Raw genomic sequence first — 8,641 nt, 5'->3', positions numbered from 1 at the left:
TTAAAAGATACTAGAAAGTGTAAAATCACATACATGGCTCATATTTTATTTCTGTTGGACAGCAGTACATGAGGAATCACCAAAATTAATTTCTTCATTTTGAAAATGAGGGAATTAAGGCTTAAAGTTTGATGGAAAAGTTCCAGACTTGAAGTCAAAAGCCCTCTACTTAAGTTCTAGACTAAATACTCACTGCGTGCCCTTGGGCATGTCATGTACCTTCACTTGGCCTCCGTTTCATCATCTGTAAAGAAAGCATAATTATAACAATCCGACTCACTTAGAAGACCTATGCAGTGATGAGGCTGAAGGAGCTTGTGTAAACTCTAAAGCATCACAAAGAGATCAAATTACAATTGCTGTGGTTACAGATAACCACTAAAACCCAGGTCCTGTAGTTTCACAGTTCTTGAAAGCACTCCTAGCACGAAGGTCAATGGATTGGGCACTTCCAGACTCTTAGGAGTCTACAACTGAGTTCAGGAGTTACTCCATACACTTAAGAAAGGTAAAATGACAAAAGAACGGTGACTCAAGTAAGTAATGGGAAATGCCGCAAGGCACATAGGGTTAATAGTGAATCTTTTTTTTTTTTTTTAATTTGCATTTATAGAGCTGGACAATAGGACTGCAAAGTTGGAGTGGGGGAAGAGACAGTCCTAAAAAAGAAAAACATTTTGTCTCTGTTTGCAAAGAGGTTTATCATCTGAGGGGGCAGAAAGGAGACACAAATGATACACGAGCCTCAGAACCTCTCAATGGAACATTAGCATTAGAAATGAGTGACAGAGGCTGCCAGTTCCTGACCAACTCTACCCTTTTCTTTTCTTCCTTATTATATAGCATCTGGACTCTTTGGGGAGTTGGCAATTAGCCCAGCTAAAATACTACATTTTCCAGCTTCTTTTGACGCTAGGGGTAGCCACATAAGCAGTGTTGAACAATGAGATAGAAGCAACATATAGTTAAAGGGGAAAGGGGCTTCTTAAAGAGTTCTTGACCCTCCCTCTTGCCTGGAGGGTAGGGGTAATGGTGGTGACTCCAGCAACCACTTTGTGATCAGGAATATAGAAGTCATACTGTAGTCACTGAGGAGAAAGCTAGAAAGAGCCTGGGATCTGGACACCACAGTGGGGATGCTAGACTGTCCTGAATTTCCAATCTTTGATCTTCTCATTATCTGAGAGAAAAATGAGTCCTATTTTGTTTAAGCCACTGTCAATTTGGGTTTTCTGTTCTATGCAGCCAACCCAATGCCTGAACGACACAAAGCATGTTAGTGTAAATGTCAGGTCTCTTGAGTTTTGTGTATCTGTGGCAAGGAAACTCTTGGGGATTTTGTTGGGACCAGAGAGTCACATGAGATGTCGAGGGCCACTCTTAAGCACTAACCGTGCAGGACAGGTGGTGTTGAAGTGTCTATGCCCTTCCCAGAAGAATGTGGACAGTAATAGCTTGAAGAATCTCAAAGAAGGAGAAGACAGGAGCAACATTTAAGAGAAATGCAATTTAGATATATGGCCCTTACTTCTTATCTCCTCTGCAAATGGGTCTAGGTGATGTAAGGGGAAAAGTAATTGGCAAAATACACTGAGCTTGAACTGATTTCTTTTTTTTTTTTGGTAAAAACACATAGTACAAAAATGGATTTCTTTTAAATATTACTCTTTCAGTCATATTTTCCTGCAGCTTTCACCTTAGAATATGAGCCATCAAACTCTGCCATAGCGAAGGTCATCTTTGGGGCCCAAACTGGCTTTCTTGACCTCATTATTGAGACAATGGTGTGGAAATCCAGGCTTTGTGGAAATAGAGGGACGGCTAACAGATCCTCCTTTAGCATATTCAGGTTGGGCTTGATGGATCAGATAACAGAGTTTATCTCTCCCCAGGTGGGCAAGGCTCAGGTGAGGACAAAGAGGAAGTAGAAAGCCACTCCTTCCAAGCCCAGGGATTATGGAGGAAGTTTTGCAAGAGTGAGGCAGAGGGTGAGAGGTGTGCTCTGATTTCTTCTACTCTGGCCCACCTTTGGTCTGACTGAGGGGATGCTCAGGGTAGAGGGGTATTACTCTGCCTCCTGAGGGGTTAGAGGAGGTCTGCCCCCTGCACCAAGCTGTGGGTGGCCACATCAGATTAAATGTGGAGGCCCAGTGTGGTTAGGCAGAGGGAGAACTTGAGGGCAACTTTCTCCAGCTGCCCTGGCATCTGTGCTGGGTGGATGGGCTCTGGAATGTCCTTGTGAGCCCAAAGGAGGTTGGAAATTAGCTGAGAGTGTGATTGGGAGGATTACAAGAGGGGTTGTGGCAACAAGAGTAAAGTACCCACCTGTGCTGGGCATTGGATGAGAGTCATATTAGACCTTAGGTGAATCATGGGTGAGGTGAGGACTCTACCCAAGACAAAGAAAGCAGAGTAGGATTTTCTGGCCATGGACTTCAGCTAAGGGGGCCAGAGGTATTACTTTGGAGGATTTAAAGGAGGACAAGGCTTGTATCAGTCAGCTATGTAAGGCCTCAGTAACAAACAGCCCCTCACATCTCCATGTCTTAAAACACAGCAGTTTGCTTTGTAGTCATATTACTTGTTAGTGGCTGCGGTTGGCTGGTCTCTGCCCCACATATCTTCTTTCCTTTTTTTATCCAGCTTTGGCTCTTAACGCATCTGCCTGGGCATGGCACAGGTCATCTTCCCTCAGGTGCCGCTGGTCAAGGTGAGTCACACAGTGGCCATGTCAGTGGCATGGGGAAGGATGGTCCTTCCATGGAAGTTGCTGCCACGAGCATGGGGGTATCATCCTCTTCTAGGAAGGGAGAGAGAGGAGTTGAGGGTAAGAATAGACTCTACCACAGGACTAGGTTGCTTTTCCATCAACATGAGTTCCTATCAGCAGCGATCCCACAGTCCCTTCCCCTCACCTTGGTGTCTTGGGGAGAGCAATGGGAGCTGAAAGACAGAGTTTTCCTGCAGAGGCTGAGAGAACAGCCTGGGTCACAGAGCTGGGCTCCGTTTTGCAGGGCTGGATGAGCTGTGGGGCGAAGAATTTGTGAAGACCAGATCCCTGGAGAAAAAAGCTGTGTGCCGTTGGTTGACCTTGGTGTGAGTAACTCTTTGTCTTCATGCTACAGCGCTGAAGGTGCAGGACAGAGAGCTGCCCTCGGGCCCGGGGCTCTGTATCCCCTCGGCCTTGCCATTCTCTGCCTCTGGTGAACACACACATTCACAGATGCCTCTCACTGCGGGAGATGTACCCCCCACCCTACCCGCCCCCCCAAGCTGTTAGGATCAACCTGTTCTTTACCTCAAGCCTGTTTCTAAAAGGACTTTCCTGTTGTTCTGTTTTTTCTTTCCTTAATTACAGAATATCTTTATAACCTACTTTGAACAGAATAAACAGAACCTAGCAAAACAGTTATTAAACAGCTATAAAACGGTTTCCTCACCCTTGCCTTCTTTTATTTCTTCCTCTTTCGGGTGGGTGGGGCTTGGCAGGGTCCTGGTGGATGATTCTGGGTGAATGAGCTGTGAATTAGCGAGGGGTCATCTGACAAAGTGTGGCATGCATCCACCCTAGTCTAAAGGAGCTGGGACACCCCTCCCCCAACCCTTCTGGCACATTCTCACTCAGCCCTGTGTTGTTAATTTATAGGCTGCAGAATGTTCAGTTCTCAGGTGCTGGGGCCACCGGGCTGGGATGATGTTACAGCAGGTGCAGGTGGTCACACTCTGCGGATGTGAGGGGAGTGGGAAGGCCTCCTTCCACCACGTCACCCTAACCCTGCTTTCACGGTGCCTGATCTCCCACTGGTAGAAGCCTACACCTTTGGGCCGAGCATTGATTTTGGCTCTTTTCTGCTTAATGCTCACATTAAGCAGAAAAGAGCTCAGTGTAATGAGTCCCCTGTGACCACTAGAGCCTCCAGGGCTGCAGGAAGGCACTGGGGACTTGGGGAAGTGAGGACAGGTTCCTGGAGGAGGGACAGGGGCACAGAAAAATGAGGGGAGAGGGACTGAAGTGGGAGACCAACCCCACCTTCCGCTGCTCTTGTCTCTAGTGGGCCTGGGCCACCCCCAACAGTTGCAGGAGAAAAGGGTGCAGTCCAGAATGGGCGCAAGAATGACCGCGCCTAGCTTGTGTCCCCAGGCAGATGGAGGCCAGGAATGGGATCACCCGGGGGACAGGCTGGGTCTCCTTGCTCCCAACTGGGCCCCCAGAAAAAAAAAACTGCCCTGCACCCCTAGAGTGTCCTATTGGGGGTTGGGTGCTCAGGGAGGAGGCCCTGATCCCAGGAACACTTCCTGCCCAGGCTAAGGCCTGTGTGGGATGTGTGAGTTGGGGATGGGGGCTGGTTGTTGGGAGGAGAAGAGCTCTTTCTTGTTCTCAGTTCACCCCTTTCTTGAAACTCTCAGAGTGCAGAACCAAAAAAAGAGCTCCCCAGGCCTGGAGACACCATGTGGACCATCTCCCGTGTGACGCATCCTGTGGATTTCACCAAGGCAGGTGCTGGGCGCTCTCTGTTGTAGATTTTCCCCGAGTGGCTGATAAACTTGCTTACTCCAAGTAACTCACGATCGATAATGGTTAGAGGTGTGTGTGCCTTGCTAGGTGGATAAAAGAGGAACAAGACCCACCAGAAGCTGGACTGCCCATCCAGGGAGGAGAGGGAGATAATTTGAGGCCAGGAACCTTTATGCTCACTCCTATCATGAAGGTAATATTCATCAGCCCAGCTATTGGTATAATATGCTAGAATTTGCAAAGCCATTCCACGTAGGGTGCCTTATTCGATCCTCCCATCACGTGATTGAGGTGGACAAGGAGAGGATTATTAACATCATTTTTGCAGATGAAGACAGAGATTAGGGCCCAGAGGGCTCAGGAACATATCCAGGGCTGCACAGCCAGATGGTGGCAGAGCTGGGACAGGGAATTAGTCATTCCTTTCCCTCTAAGTGAGGTCTTTTCTGGGATGCTGGCCTGCAGGGTCTGGGCGCAGGAGTCTAGAAGGGGCAAAGTCCAGAGAGTTGCAGGTGGTGGACAAGGCCAGAGGGTTGTAAGCAGAGGTCCTGTTTCAGGATCCAAACTTCATCTCTTTCTTGAAAGTTAGTTACCTCCCCAGAGCCTCAGTTTCCTCACTCATCAAGTGGGAATAACAACCCTTTTCTACTCTCCCAGGGGGGTTACTGTGAGGCTCCCAAATGAGAAAAAGTGATTGAAGCCTAGTTGCAGACTGCAGAGGCTGCCCAAGGGCTCCATTCCAGGAAGCTGGGGCTGGACTCTTTCTATGCTGTTCACACCCTTCCTTTGGGGAAAGCAGAGGATCAGAAATAGCCTTCAGTTTCTATCCTCTCTGCCTCCCCCGGGATCAGGGCTGAATGTTTTCTTCTTGGAAAAACAAAAAAATCAAAGCCGTTGCAGAAAAACCAACAGTTCATTTCTGCTTCCCCTGGGCTTCCCTCCTGCTCTTTGGGGCCAAGAGGAGAGGAAGTTGCTGGAGGTCTGGGCTCGGCTGGGGGCCTTTTAGAGTCCTCGCTGCCCTGCAAGGGCCATGGGGATAGGACTGGAAGGTATTTGCCTTGTGTTCAGAGACCGATGCAGGTAGCGCTCTGAGGTGGGGGTCCCTGAACTTCCTTGAGAGACGGAGCAGGGAGGAGAGGAGCCCAGCTCTTCGAGGCCTGGCTATCATATCCTGCAAGCACCGGAACTGCCTGTACAAGCCAGACAAACGTGGCCTGCCCTCTAAACCAGAAATAATTATTCATTTCAACCGACATCTTTCTGGCCATTTGCAAAACGGAGTTCAGAATCCTGTGGGGCTTTTTTCCCCTTTAATGATCGGCAGATGAGTTTTCAGGGTGTGTTTATCTTTTTCAAGAAACAAGGAAAGCCTGGTTTAAGAGAAGAAACAGAACCTGTAGTCCACATATGTGTGGCACAGCTGGGCGACCCCAGATGAGTGTAGGCCAGGGCCTGGCCTCTGCCCAGAGGTGGTGGCTGCTGACGTGGCTTCCCATTCCAGACCCAGGATCTTCACCTGAGATGGTTAGGTGGGCCCACCTGTGTCTCCTAAACCATGTCTGGGGAAAGGGGGACTTTACTTACAATTTCATAATGGCAGCAAAAGAGGTTTGTTGAGAAAACTTAAGCTATAGTATGGATGGACTTTATATGGTTTTCTAAACAGGTAGTCATACCCACAGCAATCTCAGACAATGTAAGGTATGTGTCTGACATTAGTTTCCAATCCCTCCTCAAGGAGGGGCTGAGAAAGGAATGTTTCAATCCATGTTCTGGCCCAGGTTTCAGGCAGTATCTTTCTTCTCTCCTTTTGTTGCAAATCATTTTCCGTTCCATGTGTTGCAGGCAAGCTGTTCCCTTTTCTTTTCGGGAGCCTAGGGACTGTTAGTTTCTCTAATTTCCCAGGGTTGCACCTAGCGTGCACCATCTAGGAGGCATGGTTTCATAGCTCTATTTCTTTGCTGTTTGCTATAGCAGAGGCTTTTCTGGAGACCGAAAGTGGTGGATGGGACTCTCAGCAAGCGTGCACTGAGCTCAAGAATCCGGCTGTACCATGAGCCTTCTTCTTGCCGCTGCTGAGGTTGGTGTCATTCTACTGTCAGCCTTGGGTTTTGAAAGGACGGGAAAGGCACAATTTCTGATTATATCAAGGGCTTTTCCTCTCCTTTACAATAAAAATAGTTTCTAAACTAATTACCACATGGCTATTCACTATCATCTGTCTGTATACATACCCACATGTGTTCTGCAACATACTCACCCCAAAGCCCAGCATGTGGTGAAATTAGATGCTACAGGCTTGTCTCCCAATGTGTGTTATAAAGGCTGGGTATAGGGTTTCCAGTGAGGATCTGGGAAGGCTGATCATGTAGTTAGGGGATTTTGTTTGAGGGGCAAAAATGACTGCCCTCGGGCTGAATTACTAGTGCTGTGCCGTGACTTCATGCATTGGCTTTGGGGTTTAGGTGTTAAGATCCTAATCTCATCATGGTGGTTGGTTTTAAATGACTCAGGTGGCATCTGCCCTTCCCCTACCCTCTCCTTTTCTCCATCTTCTTCTATACAACCTTGGAGTTATCCTGCTTTTAAGTGAGCAAACTCAAGACCCTCCTCAGGGAAGACCCAAGTTCTGGGGACCACCATCCTAGGGCCTGCAGGTATATGATGACTCTCTTAGGGCTTCCTTTGGCTTGTATGAAGGATCCAAGGTCATAGAAGCAGGCCTCCCAACCCATCTCCCAGATTTCTTCTCACCCCTTCCAGGGACACTGACTGTGTGCTGCAGGGCAAACAACAAAGACACAATCTTAAAGGCAGGCAGAGAGAAAAAGACCCGGAAGACTGGTGACTGGCTTCTCAAATGAAACAATGGGAGCCAAAGACAGTAAGGTAGTATCTTCAGAGCCCCGAAAGAGAGGAACTACCAAGCGGAAGTCTACCGAAGCACAGACATCCTTCCAAAACAAAAAGGAAAAAATAAACTTTTAGGGACTTCCCTGGTGATCCAGTGGCTAGAAATCCACCTTCCAATGCTAGAGACACAGGTTCAATCCCTGGTTGGGGAACTAAAATCTCCCATGCCACAGGGCAGCTAAGCCCATGGGCCATGTACTAAGCCCGAGTGCCACAGCTGGGACCCAGCACAGCCAAATAAACAAATGTTGTATTATATACATGTATATATTTGTAGAAAGCAACACTTGCTAAATCTCATCACCAACTGACCTGCTGCAAAGGAAATGCTAAAGGGTGTTCTTCAGGCAGATGGAAAATAAACTCGAATGTAATCTGAAAGATGCAGGAAGGAAGAACAATAGAAAAATGTAGATATGTGTGTGAATGTAAATGAATACTGACTATATTTACAACAACAGTGATCCTAACTTGTGGGGTTTTAAATGTGTGGGGAATTAAAATGTGTGAAATAACATACAAGAATAGCAGCTGCTGGAGGAGGATGGTAGAGTTAAAGCACTCTGAGGTCACTGCATTGTCCAGGAAGAGGTAGGAGTACTTATTGGTATCAGAATTTGATTAGTCAAAGATAGATGTTGCAACCACAGCCCCTGAAAAAAAAAAAAAAAAAGGCCAACACTGCAAAGTGTATTATTCTCAAAAGAGTGAGTCAAAATGGCACTATAAATACATTGAATCAATCCAAAAGAAAGGACCATAGGACAGGCAGGATGAGTACAAAGCAAATAAAATGAGTATGAAGCAAACAAGGTGGTGGATTAAAACCCAATATGACAGTGTTCCATTTAAAATGTGTAATTGTCAGAGCAAATAACAAAACAAAGCACAACTATATCCTGCTTATAAGGAAAAGGAAAGGAAAGTGAAGTCGCTCAGTCATGTCCGACTCTTTGCGACCCCATGGACTGTAGCCTACCAGGCTCCTCTGTCCATGGGATTCTCCAGGCAAGAGTACTGGAGTGGCTTATAAGGGGAAGGTTTCAAATTTAAGTATACAGAAGGATTGGAAGAAAAATGTCAAACTATACAAAGAAAGTTGGGGTGTTGTTTTTTCCCAGGCAAGAATACTGGAGTGGGCTGCCATTTCCTTCTCTAGGGGATCCTGACCCAGGGATTGAACTCACGTCTCCTGCATTGGCAGGCAGATTC

Source organism: Capricornis sumatraensis, chromosome 1, assembly GCF_032405125.1.
Source record: "Capricornis sumatraensis isolate serow.1 chromosome 1, serow.2, whole genome shotgun sequence".
NCBI classification, from domain to species: domain Eukaryota; kingdom Metazoa; phylum Chordata; class Mammalia; order Artiodactyla; family Bovidae; genus Capricornis; species Capricornis sumatraensis.
This window is presented reverse-complemented; position numbering follows the sequence as displayed.